At 42.9% G+C, this 26125-nt stretch overlaps 1 long non-coding RNA gene, 1 other non-coding gene and 2 pseudogenes across 2 annotated transcripts; 1 reads left to right on the forward strand and 3 right to left on the reverse strand.

The window, feature by feature from the left end:
* Positions 1-1875: 1875 nt before the first annotated feature.
* On the forward strand, positions 1876-26125 carry LOC134112526 (uncharacterized). Its single transcript, XR_009945858.1, has 3 exons — positions 1876-2277; positions 24919-25001; positions 25152-26125. It is a non-coding gene; the product is annotated as an uncharacterized LOC134112526 (long non-coding RNA).
* On the reverse strand, positions 10030-10242 carry LOC119214684 (U2 spliceosomal RNA; annotated as a pseudogene).
* LOC119214686 (U2 spliceosomal RNA) lies at positions 15172-15320 on the reverse strand (annotated as a pseudogene).
* LOC119214689 (U5 spliceosomal RNA) lies at positions 15776-15891 on the reverse strand. The gene has a single exon (XR_005119995.1). It is a non-coding gene; the product is annotated as a U5 spliceosomal RNA (small nuclear RNA).

Raw genomic sequence — 26125 nt, forward strand, 5'->3', positions numbered from 1 at the left:
TATGGCCGCCATTTTGAATTTTGTGAAAAACACGTTTTTGCGAACTCCTCCCAGACGCTTGGTCCGATTCTTACGAAATCTTCGGCAAAATGATCGTTGGCTCGATGCGATCAAAAGTTATTGAAAGAATGTTGATATCTCATTTTTCAATAAAGTTATGGACCAATGAAGTTTGTAGGTTTGTGTCCTGAAAGTTCAAAGGCCTATAACTTTTTTTTTTTCTAACCGTCATTCTCACCAAATTTTGAGGACATGTTCACAATGAGTCCTAGAACATCCCCAAATTTTCCCAGAATATTTGAACATTAGGGGGCGCTGTAGTGATTCTGTGTATTTTTGGCCATTTCCTTCAATTTTTGCATTTACAAACGAACGAACTCCTCCGAGAGTTTAAATCCGATCCATTTCAAAATTTGGCAACTGGTTCCTGACAGCCTTGGGGTCAAAAGTTATTAAAATCAAGAGTTTTCATAAAACCACCTGGGCGTGAGCTTGCGTGCAGTTTGGACAATTTTGGACGATTTTTTTCCAAAATGTAAAATGGTATAACTCCAAGGAACATTGATATTTCTGGCTATAAATGTATATTCATGATGCTTGTGTAGGCCTTTAAGTAATGCCATGCAGTGATTTTCGAAAAAGTATAGCGCCACCTATTGGCTTAGGTCAATGCAAAGTTTGTACATTTACATGTCCATTTCCCAGCCCTTTAATCTGATCAACTTCAAATCTGGGAATATAAGACGTAAGACTGTGACGATGGCTCACAGTGAGAATTGGGAGTTTTGGACCAACTTTGTGGCTGTGACGTCGCCATATTCGCATGAAAGTTCAAGCACATCTTCTGAGCCTCGGCACACTCCAAAACTCTTGAAAACCTCTGTGAGTATCCTACGTGATGACCTTTACAGACCTGATGTGCAGTTTTGGATCAAAAGTGAAAAATTGCCTCCATTGCGCCCCCTGGAAGATTTTGACGAAGCCCCGCCCGCACCCTGTTTGACCGACAAGTCCGCTGATTTTTTACCAAATGTATTAAAGGGAGACTTAAAAAAGTCTCTGAGGAATTTTCTCTAAAACAAACAGGAAGGCAGTTATAATTTTTTTAGTGTGAATATTACCTGAATTTTTGGCGGAGAGTGACCAATCCTATTTGAGTGAGTTTTCGAATTCTCAAAGCCATCAGAGGGTTTAGCTCTGCTGGTAAGAGACCGCCCCCCGATCCTATGGTCGTGAGATCGAGTCCCGACGAAATCATACTTTTTTTTTTGTTACTTCTTTTTTTAAACGCGTGTCCGGCTGATCTAACGGACAAAATGATTCAGGTAACTCTCCTTGCTGAGGTTAAATAACTGTACACGTTAGAGCAGCTGTGTCACACTCGTTTCAGCCACATACGGCTGGCACAGCTGCCGTATGTGGAGCTGCTGGGAGACGTCAGTGAGCTGGCGTTTGCAGTCGGGTGGCGGACTGGTCTTTATTCAGTTCTTGCACTTTGTACATCGCCCCAACATAATTAATTAGACTCCTGATGTGACTTAAATTGTGTTTATTGAACAATGCTTCAAAATATTGTCTCCACAGATCGACCTCCCTGACCTGACGCAATGTGTGTGAATCTTCTTTTTTTAGGTCACTTTTCGATTTCGTAATCACGGCTCGACACGTAGCTCCGTTGGTTAGACACAGGACTTTCAATATTTTGATCCGGGTTCGCTTCCCGTTAGAGCCATAGTGTTTTTTTTCTTCTTCTTTTTAACTGCGTGTTCAGCTGAACTAACGAACAAAGGGATTTAGTTTACTTTCCTTGGTGAGGTGAATGTAATTCGTGTCGTTTGTATCATATCTTCATCAACTTGTTTATTTGTTGTGTGGTTTGTGCACAGACATATTTGTTTCGTTTTTTGGGTAGGAACTAATTTTACGTGGTTAGTTTCGGGGGGGACATGTTTTACGCGGACACATGTCACAGATCCACCATGTGTGTGAAGTCCTAATTTACGGTAAAACTCAGCAACGGGATCATCATTTTAAGGTAGCTTTCACAGTAGTAATAGTTCCTGAAGTAAAGTGTTCTCATTCCCTCTTGGATGTGTGCAGCCAGTGAGGTACGTTTTGTTTAAGGTCTAGTTATATCTGCTCGACGGCACGGACAGCTAACTGGGCTAGAGAGAGGAGCTAGCGATTGCCGGACGGGCCAGCCAGTCAGCCAGCTTGCTAACTACACACCGATGGTTACGTCCACATGTACTCAACGAAGTGGAAACGCTTTTGACGGTGAGTGATTACGTTTTCCTTGTGCGTTCTCCAGTCTTACCCAGCATACGTCTTTTAGCTAAGCTAACTACGGTAGCTTTACAGCGTCAAAAGACACCTCTTCACGCTATTAACGCCACTTTGTTTACGTTTCCGTGTGCCCTAAATAACTTGGCCCGATTGAATCACTTTATTTACACACTGAGTAGAACCGTGCTCGCAGCAGCTAACTAACTACTTTGTTGTTTAAAAGCGTCAGCTAAATGACACGTAATGTAATGTGCGTCTTCAATGCTTTTCAATATGTTATATATTCATTTCCTTCACAATGAGCATGAATCTAACATTAAATGATATGATTCATATGCCCCTCATTCCAATGAAATAATATACACACGTCAAGCTCATTATGGAGTTGAAACAACAAATTACTAAACTGTAAACAGTTAATATAAGAGAAAAAAATATTGTAATCAAGATAAATGTTTTTCAAAATGTGTGATTAACTAGTTAATTGTCTATAATCTGTTGACAGCCCTAATCGTATTCTGATAATACACCAAATACTACTGTAACTCTCTGCTGGCAGGTCTCCCTGCTGCCGCCATTCGACCACTGCAGCTCATCCAGAATGCAGCAGCTCGACTGGTCTTCAACCTTCCAAAATACTCCCACACCACTTCTCCGCTCTCTTCTTTGGATACGAGTGGCTGCCCGCATGCAGTTCAAAGCATTGGTACTGACGGACCACGCTGTGAATGGATCGGGACCAGTCTACATCCGGGACATGGTGAAACCCTGCATCCCAACCCACGCACTCCGATCTGCATCTGGCAAGCTGCTTGTTCCTCCCTCACTGAGAGAAAAGCACTCGACGAGATGGCGACTCTTTGCTGTCCTGCTCCCAGATGGTGGAATGAGCTCTCTGATGACATCAGGACCGCAGAGAGCCTCTACATCTTCCGTCGAAAACTCAAGACACACCTTTTTAGACTCTACCTTGACTAAAACACTAGCAAACCGTAGCACTAACAAATGGTAGCACTTAAATTGTACTTATAATGCCACTTATCTTTAACATGTTTTGGGCGGTGATTTATTCAGTCATGTTTAGTCATATTTTGTTTTTTTTACTTGTCAATATGGTTTGGTACATGCCGAGTTAATCAATACACATTCTAAAGTGCAACGTCCATATGTGAATAAGAGTTGTATACGTTTATCATAGTCAACATGGTGTGGAAATATCCCTTATGTAGTTGGTCAATAGGAACTATAGTAGGCAGAAATAACAGCTAAGGTAATTACAGGTGGATATTTCTGGGAATTAACCTTGATTGAGACTGCATCTATGATATCTAAGATATACAGGACAAGAAAAATGCACTGAATGTGTATATGTGTTGAATCAATTATACAGACGCAAACTGGAGAACGAGACAAGTGTTGCTGTGATACTTATTGTGGTCATCGTGCCCGAGACCCGTAACAATTACTCCGCAGGTCTTTTGCAGCGGGGCAACAGCCCGGCGTCGGTGGATTCCGTTCGCGAGGCCGCAGATTCAGGTTTGAATGGCAGCCCCGAGAGTGATTTGTTTAGTCTCTTTAGTCTTTTTTGACCCGCGAGCCCGGCCGACCGCCGCCCCACCCCGACGCGCGAGAATAGGCGAAGGCCCGTTCATCGCTGCTTGCAGCTTTAATTATGATTGTGCTCCCTTTTACTTGACAAAGCAGAATGTGTTACAGTGAAGCGTTGTGGAATATTAATCATTATTTCCATTACAAATAAGAGACACAAATAAATATAGGGTGCCAGATTAAGTGTATAAGCCTTTATTAAACTAGAAAATGCATTTCCTGCTGAAAATGCGTTGGAATGCAAAAAGTTGCTTAAAGTACAGAAATGAAACAAGCTGAAATTATTCTAAACATTGTTGAAAGAATAGAAAAAGCTGAAATACATTTAAAAATGGCTGAAAATACAGAAATGAGAAAAGCTGAAATGAACTTGAAACAATTGCAAAAAAACTGAAATGGGAGAAGCTTCTATGAATTTGAAATCACAGAAATAATAAAAGCTGAAATTAATTTCAAAAAGTTGCTTAAAATGCAACACGCTGAAATTATTCTAAACATTGCTGAAATAGAAAAGGCTGAAATACATTTAAAAATTGCTGAAAATACAGAAATGAGAAAAGCTGAAATGAACTTGAAAGAATTGAAAAAAACAGAAATGGGGGAAGCTTCTATGAATTTGACAAAATACACTAATAACTAATAAATGCTTAAATTACTTCTAAACATTGCTGAATCTTTTTCATTCAAACTAAATGAACTTGGTAAATGGACTTGTACACCGCTTTTCTAGTCTTCTGACTGCTCAAAGCGCTTTAATACTAGATGACATCTCTCACCCATTAATACACTGATGACACAACCTACCATACACAGTGGCACCTGCCCATGTGCACAGAATAAACAAGACAGGAGAAGATCCTGGCAACAAGTCAAAATAAAATATAAAAACATTTTGCATGGTTGGTGAGTGTCTCAAAAAATTGCAAATAGTGTAGAAATTACTGAGAGCTTCGTGGCGGTCCCATCAAAAACGCCCCTGGATACTTCCGGATAAGTTAACCGTCATGTTTTGATGACGTCATAGAGATGCGCGGTTTTGTGAGATAAAGATGGACGCATACAGCGCCAATGACTAATATAAGTACTACGTGTATCACTTGGACAATTCAATGTTAGTGGACACACAAATACTACAGCCCCCTTCTCGATTATAATTGTTCACTCCTCAGTGCGCAGTTTCGCCCACCAGCGGACCTCCTCCTCCCCCCTAACCCCGGCTGGTCCACCGTAACTTTTGACGTGCTTATAAACCGACGGACCTTCTTGCGGTCCGCGAAAAGGTTACAAATAGTATATTAAGTTGACGCTTTGTTGCGTAAAATAAAGACCAAACGATCTCCTGTCATTCGCGTAAGAAAACAAACTCACGTGTCTGCAGCTCAATCCCCGAAGGAACAACGTCACGCCCCTCCCCCGTTACTTTTGACGTGCTTATTAACCTACGGACCTTCTAGTGGTCCGTGAAAAGGTTATTAATAGTATCACTCGCGTAAGAAAATAAACTCGCGTGCCTGCAGCTTAATGACAACACCGAAGAAACAACGTCACACCCCCGCTTTAAGTCTCCAGCGGGGAGTAGCCTCGTTAGCAGTTTAGCTAGCTAGCACTCTAGCACTTATCGCGCTCACATGTTTGAAATATCTTACCGTCCAGCCTCCACATTACTTACGGTCTGCTCGTCCCGGGTCTCCGTCCCAACTCACGACACGCACGTCCATGTACGGTTAGCTAAACACGGTTAAACCTACACGTCCCTGCGCAGTGGATGACTCCTGAGCTACGTCTTTATGGCCATCGATCAACAGCTGGTCGCTAATTAGCTCACAGAGAGTGAAGAGATTTAGACAAAATCCACACCTCAAACAAATGCTTCCTGGAGCAAAACTATATGAGGTAGCCAAAAAATAATGACATTTTGAGAGACCCAAGACCCTACCAAACGCATGAGTGTAGTTTTTATGTCTCTATGTGTTTTAAAACTGCTCAAACAGCCGTTTACAAAAAGTGTACCGGCTGTGTTTTTTTTTTTTTAAATGTCGGCAGATTTGTATGGAAGCTTATGGGGCTCGGGGCAGACTTTGTCTCACAATCTGGCTCCTCACGCAAAAAGTAAATGACTCTGAGATTTCAAACTTATACGAGTCCAACCAACACAAGCACGGCTAATGTTTTCTTTTTAAATGAAGGCTGAAAAGTGAATATTGTGGCCGTAAAGATAAAATTGCCTCCTTTTTTTTTACTGAATCCTGACACGGCGCTCACTCTAAATCCCGGGACAATCTGGAAAACTCCACTCTAAGTTCCAAAGAAACCCCAAAACTACTGAAACATAATTAGTGATTATGAAAAAACTTTAATAGATATGAACAAGCTGTTTTTTTAATGAAATTGTTAAGACTTGTGGCAACATTTTAAAGTTTAAATGGTGTCTCTAGCTGAAAGATTGGAAAAGCTGAAAAAGTTGAAAGTTGAACAAGTTTTGAGAGGATTTGAAAATTTAATCCATTGGAAACCATGTTAAAAAGTTTGATGTTTTTAATTTATATTAATTCAATTATTCAAAAAGTTGCTTAAAGTACAGAAATGAAACAAGCTGAGATTATTCTAAACATTGCTGAAAGAATAGAAAAAGCTGAAATACATTTAAAAATGGCTGAAAATACAGAAATGAGAAAAGCTGAAATGTACTTGAAACAATTGCAAAAAAACTGAAATGGGAGAAGCTTCTATGAATTTGAAATCACAGAAATAATAAAAGCTGAAATTAATTTCAAAAAGTTGCTTAAAACGTAGGAAGCTGAAATTATTCTAAACATTGCTGAAATAGAAAGGGCTGAAATACATTTAAAAATGGCTGAAAATACAGAAATGAGAAAAGCTGAAATGAACTTGAAACAATTGCAACAAAAAAAAACAGAAATAATAAAACCTGAGAATTAAAAAATACATTTTTTGTAGTAATATAAGTTTTAGTACTATAGTTGTAATTGTTGTACTAGTGGTACTAGCAGCAGTAGAAGTAAGTACTAGTTTCACTAGTATTTGAAAGCAATTGTGGTGTACCTATTGTTGAGGTACAGATAATCATTGAGGCTTTTATTTTGAAATAATGGAATTGGGTGGGGGTGGTTTGGGAGACAGAATGTTTGTTATTCAAAGCAAATGGACTTGGTAAAATAGATTTGTACAGCGCTCTTCTAGTCTTCTGACCACTCAAAGCACCTTAACACTACATAACATCATTCACCCATTCACACACCAATGACAGGACCTACCATACACAGTGGCGCCTGCCCAACCAGTAACTAACATTCACACACACTGTAGTCACAGCTAAAGGAACAATGCTGGGATTAAGCGTCTTGCCCAAGGACACATTGACATGCAGGTTAGCCGGGCCTGGGATCAGACCAACAACCCTCAGATTGGAGGACGGCCGCCCGCGCTCCCCACTCACCCACAGTCGCCCTAAGCTAATAAAACTAAAGTTATTAATTGATGGGCCTCATCAAACATTACAGTAAGAATTCCCTCCATTGGGGTTGAAATACTAGTAGTACAAGTAGTAGTAAAAGTCATTTTAGTAATAATACCAGTTGAAATACTAGAAGTACTACTGGAAGTACTAGAAATATTAGTAGTGGTTGTAGTACTATTTGAAAGAGCAATACGTATTTAACAAAACAGCTTTATCCTAAGCTTCATGGCTAAATTACAGATAATCATTGCAGCTTTTATTTTGAAATGATGGTATTGGGTGAGTGGGTGGAGGGGTGGGGGGGTTGAGAGACAGTATATATTATTTAATAGGCCTCAAACATTACAGTAAGAATTCCCTCCATGGGGCTTGAAATACTAGTAGTACTAGAAATATTAGTAGTGGTTGTAGTACTATTTGAAAGAGCAATACGTATTTAACAAAACAGCTGAATCCTAAGCTTCATGGCTAAATTACAGATAATCATTGCAGCTTTTATTTTGAAATGATGGTATTGGGGGAGTGGGTGGGGGGGTGGGGGGGTTGAGAGACAGAATATATTAGAAGGCCTCATCAAACATTACAGTAAGAACTCCCTCCATGGGGGTTTGAAATGATGAGAGAAGGTGGAGAGAAGGAGGTCATGTCAGGCTGCACTAATCAGCTAATTAGGATCAGCTGTGAGTCACAGAAAGAGCCCCAGCTCGTTGGCGCGGCAACGGAGCAGCTGCTGTTAGCCCACAGACAGTTACTGAGAACCCACACCTCAAACAAATGCTTCCTGGAGCAAAACTATTTGAAGTAGCCAAAAAATAATGACATTTTCAGAGACACAAGACTCTACCGAACGTTTGAGTGTAGTTTTTATGTCTCTATGTGTTTTAAAACTGCTCTACTAGCAGTTTACAAAACATGGACCCTCTCTTGTCTTCCGACTTTGTCTGCACTCTAGCGCACATTGTAAATTCGAAAAGGACCCCCAAACTAGTCAAACATAATTAGTGATTATGAAAAACCTATAATAGATAACAACAAGCAGTTTTTTTAATGAAATTGTTAAGACTTGTGTCAACATTTTAAAGTTTAAATGGTGTCTCTAGCTGAAAGATTGGAAAAGCTGAAAAAGTTGAAAGTTGAACAAGTTTTGAGAGGATTTGAAAATTTAATCCATTGGAAACCATGTTAAAAAGTTTGATGTTTTTAATTTATATTAATTCAATTATAAGAGCTAAAAAGCTGAAAAGTCATAGCACACCTCTCCTGAAGGAGCTGAACATTTTAATATTTAATAATAATATTTTAATAAATGGTCTTAATAGCTGAAAGTGTGAAGGAGTTGAAAGGTGCGGCGGAAGAAATAGCAGAATAAGTTGATTAAAGAAAAGAAGAACAATACTTGGAATGCTTGAAGCATTCCAACTAATAAGGCGGAATAAAGAAAAGAAGAACAATACTTGGAATGCTTGAAGCATTCCAACTAAATATCCATGTTTTGAATAAAAACATTAGGTAGTTCTGAAATATCAAATCACTTCCAATTGTCATAAGAATAGTTTTTATTTTAAATAAGTTCAGAAACAGTAAATAAACAGCTACAAATATACTTTCTAGATTTTCTATTTCTGCACAATTCAATAATAACTTCAGGCATCACAATCTGAATCAGAAACCATTTATTGCCATGCATGTTACACAGAGAAATTTGAGTTGGTGAATTGGAATAAGATACTGCAAAATAAGAAAAAAAGGCAAGAACAATATAAACATAAGTATATTAAACAAAATCGATGTCTATATGTTTCCATGGCGAGAGAAACCACTGTAGAAAATGTATTCAATAATGATCAAAATACAAACAACAAAAGATTTCCCACTCATGCAATCAATAAAGAAGATCATCAGTCGAAATGACATTAAAAGCAGGTAAAACATTTTGGACGCCTTTTAATTTACCATTTGAAGTGATAATGTTTGCATGTATTCCAGTGGTGGGAAGTCCATGTAGCAGTCCTGTAAAAAAGCAAAAGAGTAAATAAAAACAATGTTGCAATTTTGGATATATCTATCAGCTCAGGCCAATAGAGAACGACCAGGAAGTAAACAAACATTAATCACACATTGCATGAATAGTTAGCTCAGGAGCCAATAGAGATCTACCAGGAAGTAAACAAACATTAATCAAACATTCCATGAGTAGTCCACCTGGAGGGGCTATTTTTGAAAGTTTTACTGTGGATTGTAAGCCAATGGTCTTCGAATGTATTGCACTACTGTACGGCTCACCCCCATTCGCAGTGGTCAACACAGCCGGAATGCAATGGCTGAGCCTCGCCCTGGGTGAACCACCTTTGTGATCATGGTATCTCCCCTGCCAGGTAAGTATAAGTTGGTAGTGACAGAGACAGGAATGGTATTCCCAGACAGAGCACTTGGGGTGACGGTTCCCAGATGGCACCGTCCTCACAGATCAGTGAATTTAAAATCAGTGATCAGTGTGAAATGCAAAATAAAGGCACAATTGATGAGTAAACATATCATTTGCTTTCCAAAAGTCTCAGCCTAAAGGACCATCTCCAGTTGAGACTTGTACACAGAGCAAAACCAACTACCTAGACTAAACCAATGAATTGGGTCACCAGTTATTTTTTTCACAAGATAAAGGTTGCACCGTTCCCGGAAGTGCTGCAATACCGGGTCAATGCTTGGAGTGAGCAGAGCAAGCCCCTTTTTCATCTCCCAGAGTTAAAAATCGGCTTAATATGTAGTCCTCATATAGAGGACATATCAGATATTAAACTGATAAGAACAGATTTTTTTTTTTATTACACATCATTACCTTACATCATCCATTACACCAGCAAAAATACAATATACAGATAATACAATGCAGAACTCATACATAATACAGTTTCTAGAACTCAAACCCTACCACCTAGGGCCACACTCCCTTCCATCGTTCCTTAGCTGCATGGTAGCCATACTTTTCCTCCTCCCCCCTTTTCATCTGGCGCAGCTTCTCCCTCACCCTCGTGACAATACTTTCTACCTTGTTTCCCTCATTACTTTTAATAAGGGCCATTCTGGCATCCCACAGTGCTGCCTTCCCCATTGACAGAATTAACCACAACAAAAATCCCTCCCTCCCTCGTCCTCTTAATCCCACACCCAACATCAAAACCTCATAAAACAGTCTCCCTAATCTCGGAAAAAATAACCCCAGCTCTCCTCACATTGCTCTTGCAAACCCACATCCCCAAAAAACATGGCACAAATCCTTGTCTCTGCCGCAACCTAACCGTGGACAGGAGCATAGCCTTGACAGGCCATGCCTGTACAAAGTATCCCTCACAGGCATCCTCTTATGTAGGCATAGCCAGTTGATGTCTTTCAGTCGGTTTGGCAGCTCCTTGTGCTGCGTAAAACTCCACTCGTCTCTGCCGACTCCGAGAACCCTCACAGGTCCCTGTTTTGCCACTAAGGCCTTGTATAGCCTCCTATGATCCAGACATAGGTCCCCTTCCCCGCACTCCTTGGGCCTCTTAGCCCAGCCTATCATCTGCTTGTAATGTGGTGGAATAATTTCCCCTTTCGGCCGCCCATTCTCCCATTTCACCAAATTCCTCAGGGGAAAGGACAGCCAAAACATGAGCAGCACGTGGTACCAGTGACCACTGGGGGATGTTACCCCATTGCAGCAAAAAGAAAAGAACATCTAATTTAAGCGGAACATCAGGCACTCCCCTCCCACCCTCTGTTACGCCTTGCTTCATCCAGTCCCTCCTCACATACTCATATCCCCCCCACACAAAGGAGAAAACATCCCACATCAATCTTCTCCTATACTCCGGAGGCAGCGGGAAAACATACGCCAGGTAAATTATTGATGGCAGGATGTCCGCCTTGACTGCCAAAACCCTCCCAGTTAAGGATAAACGTCGGGTCTTCCTATTCTTGACCTCACACCAGCCAGTCGCCTTCTCCAGTTCACCCGCCCACTCTCGCTTTTATCGAAATCCACCCCCAGTATTCTCATTGGACCCTGGCACTCTGACAATCCGAACTGCACCCCACCTCTCCCCTTCCATGGTCCAAAATACTTGACTTTGGATTTTCCCACATTGACCTTTGCCCCGGGTACTTTTGAAAAGGACTCCAAGATGTCCAAAACACGAAGCAAGGAGCTCTCCGTTGTTAAAAATAGTCATGTCATCTGCATACTGAGACATCCTCAAGTCTCTTTCTCCCCCTCCTGGAAGGCGCAATCCTTTAATCTCAGCATCCGCCCTAATAGCTAAAGCTAGAGGTTCAACATATAAAACAAAAAGCAGTGGTGAGAGTGGACACCCTTGCCTCACCCCTGTTTGCTGTGGCACCAGATCCCCCATATCCCCATTCACTACCACCCTACTCCCAACCCCTGTATACATAATCCCTAACCACCTCCGAAAAATTGGTCCGAAACTCATCCTCTCTAAGACAGCTGCCAAAAAACCTTGGTTGACCCTATCAAACGCCTTTTCCATGTCCAACCCCACCAGCATGAGAGGCACCCCAAGTTCCTCCGCCCAGTGGATACAATCCCTCACCAGCCCTAAATTCCATTGGATGTTTTCTCCCCTCCACCCCGCATGTCTGATCCACATTTACCACATGAGGTAGAGCCGATCGGAGTCGTCTAGCCAACTCTCTGGCGATGATCTTGTAATCAACGCAGAGGAGAGTTATTGGCCTGAAATTTCCCAGGTTCTCCTTTTTCCCCTTTTTTGTGTAACAGTGTCAACAGCCCCCTTCTATCACTGACCCCACTACTTTTAAAAAATCCTCCCCCAGGATTCCCCAAAAAGTTGCATAAAATTCCTTCGGTAACCCATCAATCCCCGGCACCTTTCCCGCTCCCAACCCTTTCATAGCTTCCTCCAATTCCGCAAGACCCACCGGACGTTCTAAGGACTCCACCACTTCCCCTGGCACCTTAACCTCAAGGCCCTTTAAAAAACCTCCTTCTTCTGGTCCGTCCACCTCTTGTGGCCCCATGGTATCCCCAAAAAATTTGGAGGCAATCCCAACCATGCCTCTTGGATCCGAGACAAGGTTACCATCTTTCTCCCGTAGCCCGGGAATACACGCCCTTGACCGGGCATCCCTCACCTGTTTAAAAAACATGGGCGTACAGGTCTCTGCCACATTTAATGATTCCATCCTACATCTTTTCAGGAAGTCATCAGCTTTTCCTTTAAAATACAGGCCCAATTGTTCCCTCACTTCCCTGTCCCTCTGCTAATCCCGTATTCCCCCTTGTTCTCTGCCTCCATTCAAGTATGCAACTCCTGTTGAAGCCTCCTAAAACCCCCCTCTCTTCCCTTGCTCTTTCTGAACAATATTCAACAGTCAACCTCCTGATGTTTACCTTTATGTATTCCCACCAGTCCACAATATTGCCAAAACAGGGCTTCAGTGAGACCCACCCCTCATAGTGTGAGGGGGGGAGCCTCCTCCCCCAAAACCCTACAATTTAACTTCCAGTACCCCCTTCCAAAACTTGGGGCCACCACTAAAAAGGCCACCTCCAGTTGGTTGTGGTCAGAGAACCACACTGGTCTCACAACTGCCTTACATACAGCAACAGCACCTGGCACAAAAACAAAATCAACCCTACTATGTGCACCCCGTGAATTTGACCATGTTGTACCCTCCCCTGTTGGCTCCACAGCCCTGTACCCGTCTTTCAGCATGAACCCCTTCACCAAATCTGTCAAATACGGCAAACTAAAATCCCCCGACCCCTCAAAAGAGACATTGAAATCCCCCCCTAGAACCACCACCTTGTTTGTGACACACACAACTGTTAGTGCAATAAATAGGGCCTTACGTCCCTTCGGCTCCGCTGGTGCATACACATTAATAAATCTAAATGAAACCCCCCTCCAAAATGCATCCACCACCAGGACCCTCCCCTGGACCACTGAAAAACTGTCCCGAACTTGAAACTCTTTATTCCCAAAGAGGATTCCGACCCCTGAGGAGTGTACCCCCCGACTCCCCATCTGGACTCACCCTTGAGCCAGGCCTCCGAAAAGGCCCTGACATCCCCACCATCCCTCAGATGCACTTCCTGTAGAAAGCAAACATGTAAAGGCGTCTGAAACAGGTATTGGTAAATACTTGCCCTCTTCACCACATTCCTCATACCCCTGACATTTATGGTCAGTACTGAAAATAAGGCCATTCAATACATCATACATGTTCCCCTTCCGCCCCATTACCCTCGGCCCCCTGCTTGTCTGGTGTTGGTCCAAATCCTTCTTCCAGTCGGTTTTTGTTGGCGAAACCTCCTGCAGCATATGCCTGTCCTTTCTCCACCATAAGCTGTACTGGGCTTTGTGAACTATTCCGGGGCAGCTCCGTCCGTTGAGTCCCCTCCCCATTTTCAGTTCCTTCAGCCTCCAATGTAGTCTGCCCAGAAGACTGTTGGCTTCTAATGTCCGACTCGGTTACTGAGGTTACCTTCAGGGGGGATTTGCCGTCATCCTCCCTTGCACATTTGGTTGCCAACTTCTTCTCCTATTTGGCCTCTGCACCTGTGGTCTTGCCTCAGTTGACTCTGCCGAGAACTCAGCCAGCTCACCTCCGGATGAAGTGCTCCTCTTCCTGACCCCCTTTTCTGTTTCGTTTCTGGTGTCCTCCTCCTCTGAGCTGACCACACAATCCGCCCAGGACCCATCAGCGGCAGAGAGTCTCCCAGGCTCACTACCACCTGTGTGTCCATCTGCTCTCACCCATATTTGCGCCGGCCTCGTTCATTGCAGCAACCCGTCCCTCCTCTTCGGAAAGCCTCTGCAACGCCTCCTCCAATGGGGTAAGGATTGATACCTCTTCCTGTACTGCCACCTCTGCATAGCTTCGCGCTCGAACTGGGCAGTCCCGGACAATGTGCCTGTACGGTGTGCGTGGCTGGTTCAGGAGGAAGGCACTGGACACCAGGGTAATTTGGTTTCAATATATCTTTATTTAATACAGCTCGCCGGCGTCCTGCTCGCTCGTTCGCCCTCTCTCTCGGTCGCTCGCCTCACTGTTCTTAAATAGGGAGGAGAGGACACACACACACACATCAATTCCCGCCAGCTGATTACCAAACGTTCTCACCTGGCACTGTTCCCCGAGCCCCTCCCCCTCTCTCCCGCACCTGCAGCCGAGCTGAAACCACGCCCGCCACCACAGTGCCCCTCTCCTCCGCAGCCATGACAGGTCTTTGGGGCCCCACACATGGCCACGCTATGTCCCAAAACTGCGGCATTGTCTGCAAAAACTGGGTTGACCGGAGTAAAAGAGGAAACCCCTGTCTTCTCCAATGCTAAAATAAGCCGGAGGATGCCGTAACCCACCGCAGCCACCAGGATTGTCTTCTAGATGAACTTTAAATTGCCGTCGCCCAGACCAGATGCCGAAACTGTCCCTCAGGTTTCTCACTGAGGTCTCCCATACTTCGCCAACCAGGAAATTACTGACTCATCGCCCACATATGGGTTGTACATATGGACCGTAATAATTTTTGAATTCCTCTTGTAGAGCGCCTCGACTCGGAACTTTGAGAAGGGCCCTTCTCCCGCTTTTCCCTCGCGGTCTCCATCACTCTCTCATACAGGGGCTTGGGCGTCAAATCGAACCCTCCACCCGCTGCATTCCACTGCAGACAGTACACCTGGACTGGGTCAATCTTCAGTGCTCCCACTAGGACAGTGCGCACAAACCATTCCCTTCTTCCATTCTTCTCCTCCTCTGTGACCTTCCAAATGAAGCGGACAGAGTTCCGCATCCCTATAGACATGATTGTCTATTCTCGGCCACCGCAACTGTTGTATCCTCCACGCTCCATACACCGCACAGCTCTGACTTCCTCTGATAAGAACAGATACTACACTTGATCTTAGCCAAAACGCCGAGAAGCGATGACACTAGAATGTTTGCCTCCAGACCGAATGAACTAGCACATCTCTCAAATCACATCTCTTGTATGCGGCTCATACAAATGGGCGTGGCAGTCGCCTGTTACTTAACATCCCACTCCCCACGCAGCCTGTATCCTTAAAAATCGTTGATTTCCTCTTAATCAAAAGTGTAAGCTCTTGATGAACTCTTGTTGAATTTACTTTTAATTCAGACAGTGATTTCACTTTTAGGCACCTCTGTCTAAAAATGGAACCAACCCCAAACAGCCCTGAAAAATCATTCGTTTTTTTGCAATCAAAAGTGTAAGCTCCTGCCTAAATCTTGTTGATTTCACTTTAAATTCAGACAGTAATTTGAGACTTGATCCAAAGCTCAACCACAGACTCCAGTAATAAGTTTACTCAAACGACAGGCTCTTCCATCCTACTAATTTCTTTTTCTTACAAGTACATGAGGCTTAGCCAAATAGCAGAGCCTGGCAAAAACTAAGGTCAACTCATTGTTGTTCCTCTCAACGGAAGTCTTTAGTAAAAGGCGAAAAACGTATGCGTATTGAAGAGAAACCAAAGTCAGTAGCCCAATCAGGTGGAAGGCAGCCCTATATCCCTGTCGAACAAGTAATCCCTCTTGCGGTAGGGAGTGGTTGAGCTGCGGGTGTCCAATGCCTAACCCATTTCCCAACCCCCTTTCCTCAAAAAATCTAAAGGTAAAGGTAAGCTCCTGCTGAAATCTTGTTGATTTCACTTTAAATTCAGACAGTGATTTGAGACTTGTTCCAAAGCTCAACCAGAGACTCCAGTGATGTGTAAACAGAACCTTGGTTTGTTTTTCACTTTTAGGCACCTTTGTCCGAAAATGGAACCACCCCAAAACAAACCTCAAAAGTCATTGATTTTTTTTCAATCAAAAATTGTAAGGCCCTCCTGAAATGTTGTTGGTTTACTGTTAATTCAGACAATCACTCAGTGATTTAAAACTCCAGTGGTGAGTAAACAGGTCCATTGTTGGCAAAGAGGCTCAATCTTGGGGACCAACAGTAGTTCAAAGAGATGTGTGCAAGTGAAAAGCACTGGTTTTTCTTTGACACTAATATCTAATACACACTAATATCAGAATGCGGATGCAGTCCCCCACTACCACAAATTATGCAGTCAAGATTCCCACATTTTAGGAATTCGCAGTGGTCAACACGGCCGGAGTGCAATGGCTGAGCTTGCCCTGGGTGAACCAATTCAATTTTCAGCCGTTTATTAATTCCATTACAAAATTTGCACAGAAAAAGACAAACTTTTTACAGGCATTTTTTTCTACTTTTTTGGGTACATTTGTTTTTAACCTCACTCTTCAAAGGGGCACTTAACACTTATACAAAAACAAGTATTAGATAAAAAATCTTAACAAAAGTTTCTCATTTTCTTTTTTTCCAAATAAGAGAAAAACACAGAAAAACAAGTGACTTCGATTGCATTAGTTAAACCACCATCATTAGTTACACTTTGTTAAAAAATGTTAAAAAGAGGTGCGTTTGAGGGATTTTCCACTTAGTCAAGTTTTTCTCTTTCTTGTTGTAGACGTGTCTTTTAACAGATAGTCTATAAACAGGTTCAAAATTATTTTCTGGTGGGATGGAGTGACCTTTCAAAACTCGTACATTTCTTGCCTTCCACAGACCTTCTTTTAGACAATATATAACTGCCCACCATTTTTTAATTTCATCTGTTCTATGGTTTTGTAGGCTGCCGTAAGCTATGTCATTATAGCAGACAGGGAGTTTGAATAATGCTTGTAGCCAGGGTGACACTATCAACCAGACCCTTTTGGCTGCTGGGCATGACCAAAAAAGGTGTTGTGTAGTTTCACTATCCCCGCAGGAAAGTCGGGGGTATTTTGCACTGCGAGTGCATTTTCTTCTCTCGAGAAAAACTCTTGTAGGTAAGCACTGGTTAGCAACTTGCCAAGCCAAATCTTTCTGAGTGTTTGTTAGAATTAGGTCATTCATGTTGGACCACACTACCTTTGTTTTCTTTTCCGTTAGTGTGCTTAGGGGGTTAGCTTTGAGTGGTGTGGTGACAGTATATGTTCTACCTGCTTTCTTGTGATTTCATCATGTGCCAGCTGGGTTATTCCTTTTTTTATGCATGAAAAAACTGTATCGTACATTTTTGGCCTGGTTTGTATGGGTCTCTTGTCCCATGCCCTAAGCACACCCCGACCGACCCAGAACATCGCAAAATGCGCCCAAATTGGGGCTGCTTCGGGCATCAAACAAGCTTTGATTATTGGGGTAACAAACATAACCTTTAGCTTGCTTTCTATATCTGGGACATCCTTTCCCCCCTTCTCTAAAGGCCTGTACAATATTTCTCGTTTTAGTTTTTCATGTTGTCCTCCCCATATGAATTGAAAAATATTTTTTTTCAAGGTCATCATGAACCATCATGTAATTTTGTCTCCCAGTTGCAGTTTTCCATGTCTTTACCTATTTGTAATCCTAGGACTTTAATTACGTCGTTTTTTTGTATGAGGCCTAAATGTTCCACGGGCTCTCTCCAGTTTAGGCGAAGCATTTCACATTTTTCTTTGTTTATTTTGGTTCCAGAAGCCGCAGTAAAATTGTCACAAACTGCCAATGTGTCTCTTACTGATCTATTGTCTGTGTGGATAAGTGTTAGGTCGTCCATGTACAAGCTAAGTTTTGCCTCTTTTCCTGTTGCCCGAGGGATTGGAAGGCCTCTGATATTATGGGATTTCCTTAAGACACACGCTAGGGGTTCTATTGCTAGGATAAACAATGAGGGGGAAAGTGGACAACCCTGTCGAACACCTGATCTGATCAAAAAAGGTACTGTATTTGTTTTATTTACAGAGACTGTGCTTGTTATATCGGTATACAGCAAGTCTACCCATGCCCTAAAATGGCTGCCGAAATTAAAATGAGACAAAATGGCTTTTAGGTACTGGTGACTAACACTATCAAAAGCCTTCTCCAAGTCTAGCCCCAATATGCATAGAGGGAGGTTACGATCTTTTGCAAACAAATAGGCGTCTCTGACTAGGGCCAGGTTGTCGTTCATGGACCTACCTTGTCGTTCATGGACCTACCTTGTACCCCCACATGTTTGTTCTATTCCGACCAATTGATTAATCACTGGTCGTATTCGGAAAAAGAGGGCCTTTGATAGTATCTTAAGGTCCACTCCCAGCAACGTCAATGGTCTCCAATTTTTCAGGTCCTTCTTATCACCTTTTTTAAAAGGTAGAGAAATGGAGCCTGTTCGTAGAGATGTGGGTAAAACCCCTCTTAAGAAGCTTTCGTTTAACACTGCCAGTAAGGGGGCTTTTAGCTCATCCCAAAAGGTATTATAGAACTCTTTTTGTAACCCGTCGTGACCTGGAGTTCTATTCCACTGTGTTACGTTCCCCAGTTTCTGTGTCTGCTTGTTGTCTCCCCTTTCCAACAGGTGATTCCAGGAGCCAGATTGCTGCATGCTAGCTCAAGAGTCTCTCTCCTCAACTCAGAAGCGCATGAAAATGCGCTATGACAGAAAGGCTGTTAGCCGTTCTTTCACACCAGGGGATAAAGTCCTTGTTTTGTTGCCAATCCCTGGTTTGTCTCTGTCTGCTCGGTTTTCTGGACCGTACATGGTGGAAAAGAAAGTCAGCGACACCAATTATGTGATCAGAACTCCAGATCGTAAACGCTCTTCCAAGTTGTGTCACATTAACATGCTTAAACCGTATTTTGTGCGTGCCTCTCCCAACAGCTCCTCAGGTACGCCGGTCCAGCCTACCGTCTCTAGTGTGGGTGCGGTGGTGCTGAAACATGGTGGGGACTTAGAGGAGGAACAGGAGGACGGGTTAGTGTTACGCCATACGCTACAGCAATGTGCCCGGTTGTATAATTCGGAGGTATTGAAAAGCCTTCCTTCACACATGGAGCATTTAGAGAGTGATCAGATTGCTGATCTTATCGTGCTGATAAACAGTTTCTTGAGTGTGTTTCAGGATATCCCCAGTTGCACAACAGTGATAGAGCATGATGTGGACGTGGGGAACGCTGCTCCTATTCGGCAGCACCCTTACCGTGTGAATGCCACCAAAAGAGAGGTTATGCGGAAGGAGGTGAATTATTTGTTACAGAACGACATGGCAAAACCCAGTAACAGCTCGTGGAGTTCTCCATGTATTCTTGTCCCTAAGCCAGACGGTACGTCTCGCCTTTGCACGGACTATAGACGCGTGAACACTGTGACTATACCAGATTCCTTCCCTCTGCCTCGTATAGATGATTGTATTGACCGAATTGGTTCTGCTGCTTATGTGAGTAAGCTAGATCTGTTAAAAGGTTATTGGCAGGTGCCACTAACTTCTCGGGCCTCTGACATTTCAGCGTTTGTTACACCAGACAACTTTCTACAGTACACTGTCATGCCATTCGGAATGCGCAACGCTCCTGCTACCTTTCAGAGGTTAGTAAATACTGTGTTTGCTGACGTACCAAACTGTACCGCTTACATTGATGATGTGGTAATTCATTCGTCCACTTGGGCCGAACATCTGGTCTCCCTGAAAATGGCTTTTCAGTGGTTGGCGGAGGCTTCGTTAACCCTCAACTTGGCCAAGTGCGAGTTCGGTAAGGCCACTGGCCTATTTGTGGAAGCAGGTGGGACGGGGACAGGTGCGTGCCGTCACTAGCAAGGTTGAAGCCATGGTTGGATTCCCTGCTCCTTCTACTCGCCGCGAACTGCGTAGGTTTCACGGGATGGTGGGGTACTATCGTACGTTTTGTAAAAACTTTGACAGTAGTGGCCCCTCTTACATCCTTGCTCAGTCCTAAGGTGCCGTTTAGGTGGTCAGAGGAATGCAGTTCAGCATTTGAGTCCGCGAAAGCATTACTTTGTAACGCCCCTGTGTTGGCTGCGCCTAACTTCGAAAAACCATTTAAGCTTGAAATTGACGCTAGCACAGTCGGCGCAGGAGGTGTTCTTTTGCAGGAAGACGAGAACGGAGTGGACCGTCCCGTCAGTTTTTTCTCTCGTAGGTTTAGTGAGTGTCAATCCAGGAACTCTACCATCGAACAGTAGACGCTAGCACTTCTGCCAGCCCTTCAGTTCTTTGAGGTTTATGTGGGGTTTAGTGCTTTGCCTGTTGTGGTCTTTACAGATCACAATCCCTTAGTGTTCCTGAAGTAAATGTACAATCACAATCGTCGCCTTATGCGATGGGCTCTGATTGTGCAGGGTTACAATTTGCAGGTTTGTTACATGAAAGGTTCGGATAACGTGGTAGCCGATGCGCTATCGCGTGTTTAATCACTGGGGTACGTTAGTTGTTTTGTTTTGTCGCAAACTAGGGGTTTGCTTTGTTTGGTGTGGGCGGGGGGGCTCGTCCGGGATGCTCTTCATTGCCATAGTTAGCTCCCCAATTGTCAATTCTCTTTCACGGGGGTCTTTTTCTGAGTTGCTGAGTTTTTTAGACAAGTGGGATAGAAAGAAAGGAGTCAACTGTTCACATGTGCTTTTTCTTGGTAGAGTTCAGAATAAAAGGAGTTGACTGTGCTTAAAACGTTGGGGGGGGTCGCTAATCTCTATTCCTTGTTTGTCTAACACACCCTCGATACAATGCCTGGTTTTACACAGCTTATTAAAGAAATAGCGGGTACACTTTTCGTTTTCTTGTAGGTGTTGCACTCTGCTCCTTGTGAGCACCCCTCTACTCTTTTCATTATACAGCATATTCATTTTTTTCTTCAATTTTTGTATGTCTTCATTCACCTCATAGCCAGACAGTAGGTAGTAACGTTGTAACGTTTCCTGCATTCTTTTTTGAAAAGCTCGTTTTTTTACAGCTTCTTTTTTCCCTTCGGACATGATAAAACATCTCGTTTTCCGTTTAATATCCTCCCACCATTCTCCCAAGGAGTCAAACAATATCTGCAGGGTGAGCCATTGGTTAAATTTTTCCCTATACCTAGTTGTCACCTCTTTTTTGTCTAGCAGGCTTATGTTTAGTTTCCAGTTACCTGGACCGAGCTCACACGGCCCCTGTATTTCCAGGGCACTGGTAAGTTTTTGGTGGTCTGAGAAGGGGGTAGGCTCAATTGTGCTGTTAAGCGTTGTGACTCCCGGTGTAGTGAGCAAGAGATCTATACGCGAGAAGGTTCTCCCATTAGTCCAAGTACCAGAGGAGAACCCAGGAGATGTTGGATTTTTTTGTCTATAAGTATCAACTAGTTTGCAATCTTTTATGATGCCTTGGAGTGTATGGGAACTAGAATCTAATTTTACAGCAGAGGTTGATCTGCTGTCTGCTGCTTCAAAAATACAGTTAAAGTCGCCCCCAATAATAACTTCCCTCCCGCAGTGAGCTAAAGGTTGAATAGCTTGGAGCACTTTTACACGTTCCTGCAGCTCAGTGGGGCAGTAGATGTTTAGAACCCTTAATCTGATTCCCCTCCCTTCTATGTCCACCATTAGCAGTCTGCCATCTATAACCCTATCTACTTTTTGGATATCAAAATGTTGGCCTCTGAAGAGTATTGCAAGAGGCTCTGTTTTGGTTGTCTTCTGATCATACTGAGGGTCCACATGTCCATCTATTTTCGTATAGTTTGTAATTAGGGCCTGAGCCGACTGAAAGTCGGGCGAAAGCCCTATTGAAATTGCAAGAATTATTATTAGGGCCTGAGCCGACTGAAAGTCGGGCGAAAGCCCTATTGAAATTGCAAGAATTATTATTATTATTATTATTATTATTATTTCGCCACTTCGAACGCACTTTCGGGGACTATATCGTGTTCAAAAACTCTTGAATTTTTGCACGCGCATCAGAAGTGCGCAAAATTGACGTATGATTGGGGTCCCGCAATTAGAGGAGAAAAAAAAGAACTCTCTAGCGCCTCCCAAAGTGGCCGCAATGTTAATTTTTTTTTTTACTTTTACCGATCGACCTGGAACCTTTTCACACAGGTGCTCTTGGATGTGCTGTACACAAAAAAAATTATGGTATGCAAATGCGCCTACCGTTTTATGGCCGCCATTTTGAATTTTGTGAAAAACACGTTTTTGCGAACTCCTCCCAGACGCTTGGTCCGATTCTTACGAAATCTTCGGCAAAATGATCGTTGGCTCGATGCGATCAAAAGTTATTGAAAGAATGTTGATATCTCATTTTTCAATAACGTTATGGACCAATGAAGTTTGTAGGTTTGTGTCCTGAAAGTTCAAAGGCCTATAACTTTTTTTTTTTCTAACCGTCATTTTCACCAAATTTTGAGGACATGTTCACAATGAGTCCTAGAACATCCCCAAATTTTCCCAGAATATTTGAACATTAGGGGGCGCTGTGGTGATTCTGTGTATTTTTTGCCATTTCCTTCAATTTTTGCATTTACAAACGAACGAACTCCTCCGAGAGTTTAAATCCGATCCATTTTAAAATCTGGCAAGTGGTTCCTGACACCCTTGGGGTCAAAAGTTATTAAAATCAAGAGTTTTCATAAAACTACCTGGGCGTGAGCGTGCGTGCAGTTTGGACAATTTTGGAAGATTTTTTTCCAGAACGGAAAATGGTATAACTCCAAGGAACATTGATATTTCTGGCTAGAAATGTATATTCATGATGCTTGTGTAGGCCTTTAAGTAATGCCATGCAGTGATTTTCGAAAAAGTATAGCGCCACCTATTGGCTTAGGTCAATGCAAAGTTTCTACATTTACATGTCCATTTCCTAGCCCTTTAATGTGATCAACTTCAAATCTGGGAATATAAGACGTAAGACTGTGACGATGGCTCACAGTGAGAATTGGGAGTTTTGGACCAACTTTGTGGCTGTGACGACGCTATCTCCGCATGAAAGTTCAAGCACATCTTCTGAGCCTCGGCACACTCCAAAACTGTTGAAAACCTCTGTGAGTATTCTACGTGATGACCTTTACAGACCTGATGTGCAGTTTTGGATCAAAAGTGAAAAATTGCCTCCATTGCGCCCCCTGGAAGATTTTGACGAAGCCCCGCCCGCACCCTGTTTGACCGACAAGTCCGCTGATTTTTTACCAAATGTATTAAAGGGAGACTTAAAAAAGTCTCTGAGGAATTTTCTCTAAAACAAACAGGAAGGCAGTTATAATTTTTTTAGTGTGAATATTACCTGTATTTTTGGCGGAGAGTGACCAATCCTATTTCATTGAGTTTTCGAATTCTCAAATCCATCTGAAAGAATAGCTCAGTGAGTAAGGTGTTGGCCCCCCGATGCTATGATCGTGGGATCGACCCCCGACGAAATCATTTTTTTTTCCTCCTCTTTTTAAACGCGTGTCGTCTGATCTAACGAACAAAATGATTCAGTTTACGCTCCTTGCTGATGTGTTTGACTTAAATAACTACACTTAAGAGCAGGTTTGTGAAAATCGTTTCAGTTTAAGGACAGAAGCTGCTCCGTGGCACATGAACAGAATCAAACAGCAGACTGAGGCACTCAGCTGGCGGACCGGGCAGCTGGTTGCGAGTAACGACACATCTAACCTGGACAAATAACACGGACAGTTCAATATATTTACATCTGGATTTAAATAGACGTATTCTGCAACATACGTCATGGTGATGTTACTAGAGAAAATGGTGCGGCCCCTTTAAGAGCTACACGCACGGGCTACGGAGGGGGAGAGCGCATGAGGAAGTTGTGTTGTTGTTGTGATGACGGAGTGGATGTAGCGGCCGGAGAATTGTCTGTACTGTAACTGTGTTACTCAGTGTTAGATTAATAAATCCTCAAAGAAAGTAAAGCGGACTTTTATTCACCAACCCCGGGACGAAGGGAATTAACCCCAAAGTTTACTTAGCCGACAGTACTTTGGCCCTGGAGCAGACAGCAACGCCTCCCCCTGCAAACTCCGACTACGGTCAGAGACGGACCGGCAGGAAAGGTGAACACAAGGCTAACGAAGTTAATTGTCAACATTAATGTGCCTGTCATGGTATGAGGCCAGACGTGAGTTGTGTTCTACATTCAAGAGGGTTTTTATTTAGCACTGAACAATAACAACCAGCATACGTCTTTTAGCTAAGCTAACTACGGTAGCTTCACGGGGATAAAAGACCCCTCTTCACTCTATCAGCGCCACTTTGTTTACGTTTCCGTGTGCCCTAAATAACTTGGCCCGATTGAATCACTTTATTTACACACTTTGAGTAGAACCGTGCTCGCAGCAGCTAACTTAACTACTTTGTTGTTTAACTTCATTGTCTATAATCTGCCCGCAGCGTGCAGCCGGGCGCAGCTAAATGACACGTAATGTATTGTGCGTCTTCAATGCTTTTCAATATGTTATATATTTATTGCCTTCACAATGAGCATGAATCTAACATTAAATGATATGATTAATATGCCCCTCATTCCAAAGAAATAATATACACACGTCAAGCTCATTATGGAGTTGAAACAACAAATTACTAAACTGTAAACAGTTAATATAAGAGAAAAAAATATTGTAATCAAGATAAATGTTTTCAAAACGTGTGATTAACTAGTCAATTGTCTATAATCTGTTGACAGCCATAATCGTATTCTGATAATACACGTTGGTGCTCAAATATTTTCAGATGGCCCGTGCAAAGTCATGCCACCAGTCTGAGGACATCACTGGGAATGGCACATGGGACACGTGGCTTTCAACTCCAGCGAGGTGGGAAAGCATTTCTTTATGTATATTTTGTTCTGTCTGCATAATTGTAAAAGACTTCTTCCCGCATTCGTACAACAGCATTCCATATCGTGTGACTGTCGATGGATGTAATAATTTGGCCTTCTTTTTTTCTTCCACCACACGGCACAGGTGGGCTTCACCGCGGGCAATCGTGGCAAAGACCCAAGTCGACTGGACCACAGCGGAAAATGATCCTTCCAGAGAAGAAGTTATTTACTTCTACAACGAATGGAAGAGTTACAACTTCCAGATGACAGCTCGCCGCTCATCCTTCTGGGCAACTTGAACATCCGACAGAACTTATGTGACCTACTGCGTTTATTTTCTCCTTTAGCTCTCATTTAAGTATTAAAATTCGCTGTATTTTTGCAAGAGAGGCACCAATCCTATTTGAGTGACGTTTCGATTGTGAAATTGTATTGGACCATATAGGTCATCTGCAGAGCGTTGGCCCCTGGCGCAGTAAACCAGGGTTTGATTCTTGGCATGCACAAGACTCCTCATGTGACTTTAAATGAATCCAGAATGCAATATTTGTTCAGTATGCAAGGGCAGTGATTTATTTAGTCATGTTTGGTCATGTTTTGGTTTTTTTACATGACAATATGGTTTGGTACATGCTGAGTTAATGAATATACATTCTAAAGTGCAATGTCCATATGTGAATAAGAGTTGTATACGTTTATCATAGTCAACATGGTGTGGAAATATCCCTTATGTAGTTGGTCAATGGGAACTATAGTAGGCCGTAATAACAGCTAAGGTAATTACAGGTGGATATTTCTGGGAATTAACCTTAAATGAGACTGCATTTATGATATCTAAGATATACAGGACAAGAAAAATGCACTGGATGTGTATATGTGTTGAATCAATTATACAGACGCAAACTGGAGAACGAGACAAGTGTTGCTGTGATACTTATTGTGGTCATCGTGCCCGAGACCCGTAACAATTACTCTGCAGGTCTCTTGCAGCTCGGCAACAGCCTGGTGTCGGTGGATTCCGTTCGCGAGGCCGCAGATTCAGGTTTGAATGGCAGCCCCGAGAGTGATTTGTTTAGTCTCTTTAGTCTTTTTTGACCCGCGAGCCCGGCCGACCGC

The sequence above is a fragment of the Pungitius pungitius genome, unplaced genomic scaffold (genome assembly GCF_949316345.1).
Source record: "Pungitius pungitius unplaced genomic scaffold, fPunPun2.1 scaffold_25, whole genome shotgun sequence".
Lineage (NCBI taxonomy): Eukaryota > Metazoa > Chordata > Actinopteri > Perciformes > Gasterosteidae > Pungitius > Pungitius pungitius.